This window comes from Pygocentrus nattereri, chromosome 7 (assembly GCF_015220715.1).
Source record: "Pygocentrus nattereri isolate fPygNat1 chromosome 7, fPygNat1.pri, whole genome shotgun sequence".
Taxonomy (NCBI): Eukaryota; Metazoa; Chordata; class Actinopteri; order Characiformes; family Serrasalmidae; genus Pygocentrus; species Pygocentrus nattereri.
The window spans coordinates 13,064,354-13,079,749 of record NC_051217.1 but is presented as its reverse complement, the minus strand read 5'-3'; the positions used below and the strand labels follow the sequence as shown (position 1 = coordinate 13,079,749).

General features: G+C 38.6%; 1 protein-coding gene across 2 annotated transcripts in view; it reads left to right on the top strand.

Moving 5' to 3' along the window:
• mafa (v-maf avian musculoaponeurotic fibrosarcoma oncogene homolog a (paralog a)) overlaps window positions 1–14,954 on the top strand; it is a 129,547-nt gene extending 114,593 nt beyond the window's left edge. The window contains exon 3 of one of the 2 annotated variants that reach the window (XM_017709240.2): window positions 14,841–14,954. The gene's annotated coding sequence lies outside the window, so the exon portion shown is untranslated. The remainder of the gene's footprint in view (window positions 1–14,840) is intronic. The other variant, XM_017709159.2, reaches the window with a different exon arrangement.
• The last annotated feature ends 442 nt before the right edge of the window (window positions 14,955–15,396 follow it).

Sequence of the window (15,396 nt, the reverse complement as noted above, 5' to 3'; positions counted from 1 at the left end):
CCTCTCGCACAGCACAGGTGGTGTTCAGTACTGTTTTTGCAGCAGAAAAGCTGATGTTGAAGTCAGTAAGAGTTTGTCGGAGTCTTTTACGTCTCCTAACTCCTCACCCACACACTCTGAGCACCGTGCATACACACACGCAGTCAGAAAAAACGGAGAGAACTGAAAAACATGAGTGTCAGATTAGCGGAAGGTCATTTGGAATTTTCCGAGCGACCGGAGCGTTGTGGTTGAGGTTGTGTGCCGCTCGCTCTCCGTCACCCTCTTGTTCACCTCCGCTCAACTTTGTTTTAAGATGGCACTGTTTATTTTTGCAGCAATGTCTGTTTTGGAGCACGTTCATTTTAATTTGTTCAGTTTTGGTGACTTAATTTGGTAAATTGCGTTCGTGTGGATTCATGCCTATGTGGACAAAATTATGAACAAAAGAAGTACATTACATAAGTAATGTAGAAAAGATGTACGCAAAAAATACCCGACGTACATAATGTATGCAATTTGTATTTTGTGAAATCACTCAGTAAGTGATCGCTTCACTTATCCTATTAATAGTTAAGGACTGACACCAAACTTTGCAGTTTTCTACTTCTGTTAATCGCTGCTTTGTAATATACTTTATGCAGTTTGATATTCAGCTAAGCAGCTGTTTCTCTACTGATGAACCTTGGTTCATTTGCATTGCAGAAAGTATCACATCCGCATACGGTGAACGGGACAGTCCCTTAACTTGCACAGTGACCAATCTCGTACCCATACTGCCTGCGACTGTCGCACTACACACTCAATATGTCAACTGACGATCACCCACTCTCTCTCTCTCTCTGAGTGAGCTATCACATGCAGACGTGAATGAATGGTTCAGAATGTACTGTGTTAAAGTGTAATGTTAGAAAACACTGAAGTTCCATAAATGCAATGCAGTACAGTACAGTGAAGCAGCACACAATGGTGTCCTGAAGTGGTTCACACAGAGTAGTGGTGTCTCAATATCTCGTAACTAATGTTAATCTCACATTGGAATTTCACTGTTGTGAAAAATCCAAAGGAAGACAAACATCCTGCAGTTCAAACAGCTTTACATGGTGTAATAAGAGCTAGGCCCGGCCTAATGCAGGGTATTTTATTTAGTTAAACAGGTTCCAGTAAAACATGCTTTTGGTCACCTTCTTGTATTTTGAAAGCAAAGTCATCTGATAATTTTGGCAATAGTTGGACAGTTTTTTCTTCAGATTCACCCTCAAGACTGTATTTATTTTATACTATTAAAGTAACTTTTTCCACCATGTATTTGACTTCTTTTTTTCACAGAATTCATACTCATTTTAATTAATCTCTTGGTGTCTATAACAAAGCCTAGCCAGGCTATAACACAGCTGCCACATGGCAGGGTTAGCAGTGTTACAGCCAAGTCTCCCAAAATAAACAACGAAAGCAATCGACTCCTCTGTATAAATTCAAAACAGTTCATTTTTTGGACTTTTTTGTTTCAGTTCTTTCCTGCTGATATATTGACTTGATAGTCAAAAATAATTTGTTTGATACAATCTCACTAGTGATATTTACAAATATTACATATATTTCTTTACCGGCTTAGGACTGCGTTGAATGGATTGGTTTTTTTTTTTGTTTTTGTTTTTTTTCTCCAGCTTTTCAGATTGTTACAACTAACCTCTCAGTCTCTTACAGTTACCAGTGCTGTTGGGGTAAGATGTAACATTTGCAGTCATTCTGCTTTTGGCTGATTTTTTTATAAACAGTAGAAATGAAGTGAAAGTTGTCATTTGTAGCAAAGAGGTGTAGGTTGCTTAAAAAGTATTAATCCTTCTTAAATACTTTTAAAATTATTTGTCCAAAAACAAAATGTGATAGGGGTGTGCCCCTGTTGAAATGAATCAAAGCCTGTCCTTTATTAATAACCACCATTCACAGATTAAGACCCTTATGGATCATCTTTAATAAAAATATTATCAATACAGGATGAACATTCAGCAAATATGCCGTGAGGCACTCTCTGGCACTGGAGGCTGATTCTCTGTGCCAGCATCAATAATTGAAATCACAACTCATAATTTCACTTTTGAGGGCAACCAATTTTGGAGGCAGTTTAAATCTAAATATATAAAGCCTTTTTAAACAATGAATCAAATGCTCCATTAAGTTCATCTGTCCTTGTTTCTCACCATATGCGTTGTAGACGGTAGGTGTGTGTGTATGTCTGCGTGAGAAAGAGAGAGTGTAAATGTCAGCGTATTTATGTGTGAGAGTTCTGTTTCTATTTCTTACTATATGTTGTCTGTATGTAGCCAAGTTTCCATCCAGCTATCAAATTTAATTCACGTGACTAACTGAAATGTAGCAAAAAATATTGTGAATATGATAAAAGTGAAAAAAAAAAAACCTCTGTACACCAGTTTCCTAAAAACACTTGTAAGAACATGCAGGTCTTTAATGTTGAGCAGCTTATTGTTGCTTTTTTATTTTATGACTTCATTTTTGTATTTCACATTGAAAGAATAGAGACAGAACACAAACACAGTGGACTATAAAATGTCCAATATCACTGTTTTGTTTTTATATGTTTGGTTTTTTTTTTGTTGTTGTTTTTTTAAGAGGTAAAAGTGTGTTTTGTAGATGCTGCCCTGCAAAAACAGAACTGTGAGAAGCCTTATGACTTTCTTCTATTCATGTTTACATTATTTATTTGGCAAATGTGTTTCCATCCATATTTTGTCTTTGTTTATTGGTAAAACAATGATCCACCTCAAGCAAGGATGCAAACATTTGTGTGTTTAATGCAATATATTCAATACTTGCTGTTTCAATATGTGTGTCTCAAAATATACACAAAACGTTACTGAGCAAGTTAAAACAACAAAGAAGCTACTCGTGGTCTTAGAGCTGTGGACTGACCACCCCAGAGTCCCGACCTCAAAATCTTTGTGCTTGGGATTATTTGGATCACCTGAAGCAGAAAAATGTAACCAACTTCTAAGACTGAACTTTGGAGGTGTTGAAAAATATTCCTGCCATATTTCTTTGAAAAACTGAAAGCAAGTATCCCAAAAAGAATGAAAGCTGTAAAAAAGGCAGTAAAGGTAAAGAGAATAAATACTAAATACTAAATGCTTAAAAATTTCACAGTATACTTAGTTGTTAAAGGTTCTGTGTAATTGTGTGTTAAATCTGTTTCCAGCTTTTTTCCTGACACTGAAAAATTAATAACTTGCCAATTAATGGCTATTTTGACTGAAGTTAAATAAGTAGAGGTTGGTTGACTTTTGGCACAGTACTGGATGTAGTGTAGAGGTATGCACCTGAGAGGAGGTCTTTTAGAATATTTGTTTGTCTGGATGTGTTACATCCTGAGTGTTTGTTTGGGTATGTGTGGAGGTGTTGTCTGGGGGTTGTTCATATAAGTCAATAAGTTTGTATGTGTTACTATATGTTGTCTACATGAAAAGGAGAGAAACAGATAGACAGAGAACAGTAGTGGTTATTGTAGACAGTTGGAGGTGTGAACACATCCACACACACACACACATTTGAGAGTTGTTATTTCAGGCAGGTTTTGAGGCCTTGGTTTGCGTGAGCTAAGAGTGAGTAGAGGGTTTGTTTTGGAGGCTCAGAGCGGCTCAGTGACAGTAACATCAGGCAGCTCTTTCCACACTGAACCTCCTCCCTGAACACTTTCACAGACTGCTGCACTGGAACACTGCACTCCTCCCTCTACAGCGTGTGGAGCCCAAAAGTCTTGCTGAGGTGAAGAGCCAATCAGGAACATTAGATCAGGACTCAGTGCATTTTGACCTTGCTGGAGCTCCTCCAGGTCCTACCACTGGTTGCTGATGTGTTTTGACAGAGCTAGGCACTTTATTTGACGGCACCGTTTCCGCTCTTTTTTTTCCCCTCATGTACTCAGAAAAGTTGGGGTTTAAGATGAAAGGCAGTAACAGGTTATTTGTACTACAGTATGTATGCTCAGTCGTCACTGTCAGCAAGACCATGAAAGCTGTGGTTATGTGGTTGCTCTGGGTTTATTTTGCCACGTAAATATATTTACATGCCTATTTACTTACCCGGTTACCTCATATAATGAAATTCTTTCTTTCAACTTTGTGCATCCTCACTGTACTCCTGATCTTTCACACTAACTTTTTTCTGCCTGCCTTTTTCATTGATTTTGACGCAGCTCTTAATAAATATTGATTTACAATTTTAATCACATGCTTATCTCAATACACATAGGTGCTAGCTTTATCGCTGACAGAAGTGGAACGGCAGATTTCTTCCCTGCAAATATTTATCTGCTATCTGATCCACTGAGCACCATAAAGCTGAGCTGTGATCATTAAACGTATAGCGTCTACATCAACAGTATCATCACAAGTGTCAATATATAAAGAACACGGGTGAACATCGCATCTAATTAATTGTGATGCAACTCTTTTAAAACTGTATAAATCAAGGCTGAAGTAATATAACAAAGGACATAAAGAGAAATGGCAGAAATAGCCGTGTGCGAAAGCTCTGGTGCCCCTAATCAAATTACATGTTTAGTTGATTGACGTGAAAATAGCCCCTTAAACTTCAATGTGTTCTTTCTCTGCAAATGGTAAAACACATATTCTGCAACCCCATTTGCAAAAAAGTTGGAATGATGTGTAAAATGTAAATAAAAACAAAAACAATGGTGTGCAAAACTGAGAAATTTTATTTATTTTTATTTTTTGAAAAATATATATATTTTTTAACCCTTACACAACTTTAACAAACTTTTATCGCCCCTGTCCCAACTATTTTGGATCTTCTTGCTGGCATAAAATTCAAAATGGGTATATATTTTTCAAAAAAACAATAAAAATTCTACATTTGACGTGTTGTCTTTGGAGCATTTTCAATTAAATATAAGGTTTAAGTGATATGCACATCATTGCATTTTGTTTTTATTTACATTTTTCACAGTGTCCCATCTGTTTTGGAACTATGGTTGTATTTACTTTATGTTGTATTTTTAAAAAAAAATATGTTTTTAGAATTTTCCCCCAATATGTTCAATTCAGCAAATAAGCAGTAATTGTGCATTAAAACATGCCATGTGTTCTCTGTAGAGGAAGTTTTAACTTATTGTCACTTACAAAAGCTACATAACATTTTTTGGGAACTTTTGCATGCAAAACCTTGTTACACACATTTTCAGGAATGTGAATGCTCTGCTTTGTGCATTTTCATGTGATTTTTCAGTACCTCTTCAGTAGAGTGGAGCATTATAATGACCTTACAATGCATTTATTAAGCCTTATCAAGCCAGTAGGGGGTAACTATATGATAATTAATACTTAATTAAGCAATAACATGTGTGAACACTTTTTTATTTATAGCTCATACATTGCAATGCAAAGGTTTACCAGTACAGTAATACATTATATCAATAACAGTTTAAGAGTAATTTATCAATACATTGCAATTTGTAGTTTACATTTAAACTTATATCTCATCCAATACACTAGAAAGTCTTAGTGTATAGGCTTTATTGGAACAGAGATTCTGCATGAGTTCTGCTTATTAGCCTTGTAGTTAATGCCTGTCAATCTGTTAGATTCTGTTAGATAGAGTCTCATTAGATTGTCTTAGTAAAGTAGTAGTTGGAAGTCTCCATTAACAATAAATGATGTATGATTCACCCTATGTATTTCTCAATGAGGTAGTAATATGCAGTCCATTATTAACTAGCTATTGGCCTTATAAAGTTTAATAAGAGCATTACAAAGACATTATGATGTCAGCTATATTCAAATATCACAGAATGTATATAGACTTTACTCTCATTAAAATCTTAAGACAAACTGTTTTTTCTTTTTGTTTTGTTTTTTTTTTGTAAATACTTTTGTCAAATTAACATCTTTCACTTTTTCATATGATTTCATCTGAATGATTGGTGCATAGGCATCTAGTGGTCTGATATAATAAAAAATGCCTTTAGATCCATAAATAGCATAATCACAGGTGACTGAACCTTTTGAAGAAAATATACTTCAGAACACTGTACGTGATGAAGGTTGCTCTGTCATAGTCTCGTCCCTAATCCCTCCATAACTGCTAAATCCACTGTATTGAAAATCAAGCTGCATTAAGCTGATTAAGTTCTGAAGGAGAAAATGTGAGTGAAGCATGTAAACACATTGTTATTCATCGTTTACCTCAAGTGTGATCAAGGAAAAAACTAAGCAAAAATAGATCGGAAGTCTCTATCATTTGCAAGACACCCTGACACACCCTCACACCCACGAGTTCAGTGGGAACCATGTAGCATCAGTAAAGCAAGCCATCAGCAGATTGACAGCATATCAGACTGTACAATAATAAATACATTAGAATTTAAAGTGTCATCTAACAGTCTAGTGATCTCATTCAGATTATAGCTCATGTATTTCATATAAGTGCTATGCAGGACTGGATTCACATGGGGAGGTGAGGTAATATAGTTTCATCACAGGACATTTGACGAGTCCGCATGGGGTAAGAATGATGGTTTACCCTAGCTGTTTCTTCAGTGAATTCAGTCTTTTATCAGCACTGTGTTTAGCTTGGAATTTACAATCAGTGGTCAACATCATTGCCAAAATTTTAGTTTTTCTTAATTTTTCATTTTTTACTGTTACTATTGGAAAAACTATACATATTGGCTTGAATTATTTGCCTTCATGTTTCAGAAAAAACACAAAAAACTGTGTTTTACAGTCATTGGTCCCGCTCCCACCTGCAACCGAAACTTCATTTGAACTGTCATTACTTTATTTAGGCCATTTTTAAATTTTCTGGATTTCTGTCCATGCACACTTCAGCCCGCTCCCTCCTGCAAATGAAAGTCCCATAGAATAGGTCTGCAGTCCCATATTAGTCCCATAGAAATCTATGGGACTGCAGACCTCGATAATATACTGTAAATATATTCACTAAATTTAATAGCTCCTAAAAAACAAAAAATAAATGCAGGTAAATAAGTTATACATACTGTATTGTACTGTTACCACTATTGTTGTTAATTTACACAGAGTGTAAATTTACAAACTCACCCCCTTATTTTACAGCAACATATGATTATTTTAATATCTTAATGGTTGCCACTATAATTATTTTGTATGTCAGAATATCTAGTGAAACTGCTGAATTGCAGGAAAAGGCAGAATTTCTCAGAAGTTTAATTACTGTTTTACAGATTTTTCTATCTTTGAGAACACATGCTTTTACTGTTATTTAACTGTTTTTTTTTGTCTAGGACCCTTCTGCCAGACTTTTCACAGGGTTATTTATTTATTTATTTATACAGTTTAAATAAATCTGGAATCTGGCCCGCAGTCTGTAAAAATGACTGCCAATGTGGATTCCGATGACACTGAAATTACAGAGGAATGCCAATAATTACATTTAATATAAATTATTTTAATATTATATTATAATAATTACATTTCCTAACCTCTCCATGCCAATCTAATCCCATCCGAACGGTACTTAAGACATGTCAGAGTGAAAGAATAAAGTGGATCCATACAGGCTCAGCATGGGAGCACTGCATAGTTTCCCCCAACAAATGAAAGCTGTTTGATGAAGGGAGTCCCTGGACCTTTAAAAAAAAAGCTGAAGAAGCTATTAAAAAATAAATAAATTACAACAAAAATCCAGATTATCAATAGAATGTTTCCAGTATGGGTAATCAATGGCTCTTTGTGGAGGTCTCTCTCTCAGGACTTTGATTTCTCTCGCCGACAACAATCCGGAATCTAAGAGCATCAAACAGAAAGGCTTGCTTTGTTGTTAATGTCGGCGTTGTTGTTTTGTTGCTCTTCCTCCCGTGTTTGCATGCTGCCACTCGGATCAATGCGGCGCTTGTCCATCAGGATGTGTCCTTAGTGGGCTTTATCCAGGAAACAACCTAAATGGACCTGCTCCTCAGCAACAACCTCCAAGACTTTCACTCCTCCCTGGCAACGGCCTAACATTGTTTGCTCGTGCTCAGCTTGCGGAAGAGTGTGGCTGGATGAAAGTGGGGGCTGTGTTGTCGAGGTGTCAGGCACCACTTTAGTCGTCGACAGATGACCCTGCTAGGACTCCTGTCATTCAATATCCCAGAGTCCTCTAGTGTAGCGTCAGACAAGCGGGCCCTCCGCAAACGACTCGGGCCAGGTGTAACTGTTTCAGCTAATTGCCTCATTAATGATTAAGCACCTCGAGCCTGCTCGAGCACTTCACTTCTGGGGAGCAAATTGTTCTGATTGGTTTGATGCTGTCAATTATTGATGAGACAGCAAGCTCAGATGCTTGCACCTGGGTTAGGAGCTTCTCACAGGGCCCTTCTCCTCACTTACTCTGGCCTCTCCATCCAAAACCGTGAAAACAAAATACTCACATTGTTATTTATATTCTATTAAGAGGTCACATTGGAACGCTCCGGCGTGCTGCACTCAAAGTGTGATGTTAGTTCAGTGCTACTCACGTCCAAATATATAAAGGCAGATTAAATATTTAGATTAATAGAGAGAGATTATGTACATTATCATGTTTCTTCGTGTATAATGTGAGAGATGCTTTAAGGCCTTTACACATTGAGCATGATTTAGTTGTGATTAGTTCATATATCAGTATAGTGATGCAAACATTATGTGATGCGTACCAAAGTGCTTTTTCAGATAGTAAATATTTGCCCTCAATTTTTGTAGATTTTTTCAGAGCAACATGAACTCACCTCACCAGTCACTGTTGTCTGTTTTGATGCCAAGAAACATGATAACAGATCTGCTGTGTCCCAGTAGCTTAAACTCTTTGACAAAGGTCAAAAGCATTAGTTTGTCTTTCGCTCTGTCACCAATGGTGCTAGCATCTCCAGAAGGACCATATCAAAATATATCTTTTTCACTTGAAGACATTCTGACAATTTGTTCATTTTTTTCATTTCAGGGGTAAATGTTCTTATTCCATACCCCAATTTCTCACATTATAAAGCAAGCATATGAATTCTGTGAGAGTGAAAAATGACTGAAACCTCCTTGATTCAGATCATCTGGAAAGAGTTGAGAATAATCTGATTTATTTTGTTTAGTAGCCAATAGTAAACAAAAAGTTTGACAGGTTTACTTGAGATATGACACTGTTTGAACAGGATTAGTTTTACCAGGTAGGGTGGTAGGAGCTAGGGTAATGTAACTTTTACTCTCACCTGACTCCGACATGTCAGTCAATTTACTGACTGCACACTGCTTTTTGCCCTCTATAAAGCAAGTGGTAGATATAACCTCAGGTTATACTAATCCTTGACATTTTTGTTATTTGGAAAAGGAATTTCTTAAGTATGGAGGCACTCAAAGAAGTGCTTACTTGTGTTATCTGTGGCTAAAGTCAAGCTTATATCTACTGTCCCACCTAATATGTAAAGAATTACAGATTTCATGCAGGAATGTTTACTGTTTACTATAAATTCCTGAGATAATGCTAATGATACAGTGTATGCACTGGGAACACAAGGCAGATGGTTGGGATAAATAGAATAATGGCTAAATGAAACATTTCCTTCTCTTTTCCGGAGTAAAGGAGGATCATAAATCAAGTAGCGACTCTCATCTCTGTCATAGATATTATAGATATTCTGTCATAAGCAGACATTACCCCACCTCTTCAAGGAGAACAAATCCCATCCAAATTACACTAAAGTTCGACCGCATATGACCACTAAGAAGTTTTTTATGTATTGGGCAAAAATGATGAGAAAAAAAAACATCCTCAACCAAAAAGTACAACTAATATTATGTTAAAACTATGTTCAAAACATATAGCCATATATTCAAAACATACATAATGATGTAATTAGACTGATTATTTTTCCACCAAATCAGTATCTTTCAACCTGTCCTTTTTTCTTTTTCTTTCTACTGTACATTCTGCCTTTCTGGTGTGTTTACAAAGCTGAACAGTCAGATAAAAGTTAGTTTGTGGGATTGCTCATCAGTGGGTGTGAGTTAATAGGGGGAAGAAGTTTCTGGCTCAAGAGCAGCACATTAATCACTGTGGGCTGGAAAATGTTCTCCAGTGGTGTGGATTTGATTGAAGTTCCAGAGCTTATGAGTTCACTAATGCAGCAGATCTGGGTCATAGCCTATTATCTGTAAGAAATTCAAACTATATAAAAGTCTATTAATGTTTAATGCTTAACTTAAATCCGGATCCAATCCAGAAATCCAGTGCATTCAATCAATAGCCAGAAACACATGTTATGACTAAGAAAGCTCAGTCAAAAATCTGGTCATGCATTAGGCCTATTGCATATAAATATGGATGTTTAATAAATTTGATTGCATAGCTATGATGTTTAGCCTACTCTTTTGCCAGTTAAGAGTGCACATTTGCACCTAGCTAGATAGTAGTTAAGGCAGAAACATATATCAGTTTGAATCACGTTTTCATGATATCAGTGAGCAATCTTGTTTACACACTGTTGACACCCACTTCCGAAATCCCAATTTAAACTCTGCCTATCTCACTGTCTGAATCTGAAGCTGGGTGTGTTGTGTGGGGTGTGTTGTCACTCGGTGCGAACATGACTGAGAGTGGAAGTTTTCCTCCTTTGGGACGCCGTGCTTTAGATGGACTGTCGTACTGCACATGCTGCTGTGTTCAGCTAGGCCACAGCTGCGAGTGTGGTAACCCACGAGAGGGCAACCAGGTGTTGCATCTGTCCCACCCCCTCCACACACGCTCACACACACACCTAAAGCACCTGTGGTATGGCGGGCCACATCCGAAATGCGAAGGGACTTTGTTTGTAAACAGTCCTTGTTTCAGAGAGCCGTGGGAAATGACAAAGGCGGCAGTAATGTTTGCTAACTTCAGCAGTATTTTTAACTAATATGGCTTTTTGCTGTTTTTCACAAAAGCTAGTTGTGTTTCATTAACGCTCTTGTATTATTAACACCACAGTACACTTTTCTTCTGTTTTAGTGCAGACAACATGAATGGCCTATTTATGCTTTTAGCAAAGTAGTGCGTTTGAGGATATTTTGGTGCTTTGGCTAAAAAGACAAGATGCATGTAGTTATTCTCTGTGAAAAGGAACACTGTGTGCACAAATGCATGCACACATGCACACACATTATCAAGCGGGCAGGCTTTTAGCATCATCAGGGGAAGCTGATGTATTAGACACATATGGCAGACATGACTTACTGTGCTATTGGGCCAGTTTAATGAGACAGGGGATATTAGCAAACCTGTGTGTGTGTGTGCACGTGTGTGTGTGTGTGTGTGTGTGTGTGTGTGTGTGTGTGTGTGTGTGTGTGTGTGTGTGTGTGTGTGTGTGTGTATGTGTGCATGTGTGTGTGTGCGTGTGTGTGTGTGCACGTGTGTGTGTGTTTATGTCTTTTGATTGATTCATAAGAATTTTAGTTAACCAAGCTTGTTTTCCTTAAGTAGCAGTAATTGTATATGCCAAGCAGAAGTAAGCCTTTTTGCCTAATGGCCCACCCACGAGCAAGTGAGTATAGAGCCATATGAATCATCCAGCTGTAGCAACTCCATTCTACCTGTGGGGTACAGTATTAAAACGGGAGAGAAAGCATTCAGCAAACAGCCCCATTCATGTGCCCTCCGCTGCGGCGCTTCACTCAGTGACTCCACAAGGATGGTCAACTAGCTTATTCATTTTTGCTTGTTCCCTGGTGAGACAAAAATGAGAATATTCTTACTGGAGCTGTTAAATCAATATAATGCAAGAGCACACAAAGTCTTACAAATTCAGAGCTAGATTCTTGTTTAATGTTATGGGGGAGATTCATTCATGAATTACCTAGCTATAGTTATCTAACCTCCCTCACTGTTTCAGTAGTGTATTCAGTATGCTATATGAATTCAAGCAATGTTGGTTCATTTTTCTGACAGCATGATATACACTGCTCAAAAAAATAAAGGGAACACTTAAACAACACAATATAACTCCAAGTGAATCAAACTTCTGTGAAATCAAACTGTCCACTTAGGAAGCAACACTGATTGACAATCAATTTCACAGCTGTTGTGCAAATGGAATAGACAACAGGTGGAAATTATTGGCAATTAGCAAGACACACTCAATAAAGGAGTGGTTCTGCAGGTGGGGACCACTTCTCAGTACCTTTCTGCTTTCTGGCTGATGTTTTGGTCAGTTTTGAATGTTGGTGGTGCTTTCACACTCGTGGTAGCATGAGACGGACTCTACAACCCACACAAGTGGCTCAGGTAGTGCAGCTCATCCAGGATGGCACATCAATGCAAGCTGTGGCAAGAAGGTTTGCTGTGTCTGTCAGCTTAGTGTCCAGAGGCTGGAGGCACTACCAGGAGACAGGCCAGTACACCAGGAGACGTGGAGGAGGCCGTAGGAGGGCAACAACCCAGCAGCAGGACCGCTACCTCCGCCTTTGTGTAAGGAGGAACAGGAGGAGCACTGCCAGAGCCCTGCAAAATGACCTCCAGCAGGCCACAAATGTGCATGTGTCTGCACAAACGGTTAGAAACCGACTCCATGAGGATGGTATGAGGGCCTGATGTCCACAGATGGGGGTTGTGCTCACAGCCCAACACCGTGCAGGACGCTTGGCATTTGCCAGAGAACACCAGGATTGGCAAATTCGCCATGGCATTTCTTTGGAGGGCCGCACAGCCCTCCATGTTCTCGCCAGGGGTAGCCTGACTGCCATTAGGTACGGAGATGAGATCCTCAGACCCCTTGTGAGACCATATGCTGGTGCGGTTGGCCCTGGGTTCCTCCTAATGCAGGACAATGCTAGACCTCATGTGGCACGTGGAGGCCACACACAATACTGAGCCTCATTTTGACTTGTTTTAAGGACATTACATCAAAGTTGGATCAGCCTGTCATGTGTTTTTCCACTTTAATTTTGTGTGTGACTCCAAATCCAGGCCTCCATTGGTTAATAAATTTGATTTCCATTGATAATTTTTGTGTGATTTTGTTGTCAGCACATTCAACTTTGTACAGAACAAAGTTTTCAATGAGAATATTTCATTCATTCAGATCTAGGATGTGTTATTTGAGTGTTCCCTTTATTTTTTTTGAGCAGTGTATTTCAAAGTACCATTTTTCTTTATAAAAAAATAAAGGTGCAAACATGAGTTTATGGGAGCGATAATATAGAACAGTGGTTCTCAGTCCTGCTCTTGGAGTGCCAGTGCCCTGCATATTTGAAGGTTTCCCCTATTCCCAACAGACCTGAGGCAACTACCAAACTAATTAACAAATCCTTCCTGAGGTAAACTGGGGCCCTGTTTACATGTGGTATTTAAATGAGCATCTGGATGTTGTCTGTATGTGCATTTAAAAGAAAAAAAAAGTCTAACCTTGTTGGTAATCAGACTGTGTTCAGATGTAGCTGTTCTGATCTCAAAGTAGTCAATCATTGTGATTGGATCTGTGTATAAATGCAATGCAGCCAGCTCTGACACATTAACTGTCTATCATAATTTATTTCCCCTCCACGACTTTCAATATTCTTCCCATCTCTTGTGTTAAACATGTTGTTTTTAATCGTCTGAATACGTATTCATATGGGCCATTTGCTTCCTCACTAAGACAGTACACAGTTCTTCCCTATATTTATATTCCCTTTTACCATTTTAACCCATATATTTCTTTCGACTGTGCTTCAGTTGTGGCTGAAAACATACATAATTTGCAGAAAGATTGAGTGTTTGGTGTAGCATAGAAGGATAATATCACTGCCCTTCAGACAGTTCACTAGGGTTCAGTTCCTGGCCTAGGTAAGGTATGGAATTGAAGCCCCATCAGTTGATCTAAGAATCCTCAGGCAGCACTCCTCCCACTGCATATGTCTACCACTTTAATATGATTAAATGTAAAAATGCTGTAAATCTATATAAAAATCATTAAACACAGCATGTATGGACTCTGCCTCTTCTGCTCCTGCCTGTTTTTAAAATTTAAATAAAGCTCAAATGAGATCTGGATGCAGAAGCTACAGTGTAAACCTGTTATGTGTTGATTAGATGATGATCCAGTCACCACAATCAAATCACTTTGATTGGATGTTAATGCTAAGTGCAACCATCAGTGGTTCCCTAAAGAACCTTTTGTAAATTAGATGTGCATGTGTGAAGAATCCTAAGTTTCAAGAGCCTCCAAATAATTTAAAGATTCTACACCTACAAAAAGGTTTTTTTTCTTTTTTTCCCTCTCTAGAACTATTTGTCCATGACATGAAGCATTTAGGAACCTTTATTTGTAAAGGTGCTGCTGAATGCTTCAGAGAGTTTCAGAAGTACAATGAAAAGTAAGTTTGTAGGATTGCTCATCAGTGGGTGTGAGTTAATAGATGATGGGGAAGTTTCTGGGGGGACGATGCAGGTACGGCGCATTAATCACCATGGGCTGGTGAATGTTCTCCAGTGGTGTGGATTTGATTGAAGCTGAAAATGGAGTCAGCCTGAGTGGGGGCCGCTGTCGGGTCTAATCTGGGTGCGGGTGACAGGCGGAGTACACTCACAGGGTGGTCAGCTCGCCTTTGTTCTCTTCGGGATGCGAGAAAGTGGGAAACCACCCCCAAACAGGCATGACTCACTCTTCATCATCTGCAGAGCTCATTAAAACATGCTGAGAAAAAAGTCCCCTCTGTCCCTCACCGACACGCACACACATCCTCACAGCCCTCACAGAGGCGGCCTACTGATTGCCCTGTCTCTTAAATCTCTTCCTTCTTTTTCTTCTTTCCTCCTTTTCTCTCTTTTTTACCCACCCACTCTCTTCTTCTCCGGCATCCCATCTTCTCTTCTTTCTTTCTCTGCAGACATCATGGCAACAGAGCGGTGAGCTGACGGATGACACAGGGCCTCACACAAAGCACAACGTTTCAAACTACCGGCTGAAGATGGCAAACGAGAAGTGCAGAGGGTCCTCCCTCACTCCTTTCCTTCACCCATGGCTCTACTCTTCAATGCCTTCTCCCTCCCTCTTCAACCCCCCTCTTCTTTATTAGACAGCTTTTCTACTAAGAATATCAAAGGAGAAAAAAAGGAACACAACAAGAAACTCAAGAGACTGAAATAATCAGACGGATATTACTGGAAATTATATTTTCTCTTCAGGTGAAAAAAAAAACAAAAACAAAACGTCAGTGCATGTTATTGTAATTAGTACTAAACACACTGCTTCCTCTGAGGGATGTCTCTGATACAATGACTGTCTTCCACCAGAGGCGTCTGTAACAGCTGTGTAGATGCGTATCTCCCTCCAGTCTATGAAGTCATACGCCATTGTAATTACCACCACCTCCTATGTATATTATTTTCTAATTTTAACAACCAAATTACCAGATGTTTGGCCACTTTTGGGTCATCAGTTAG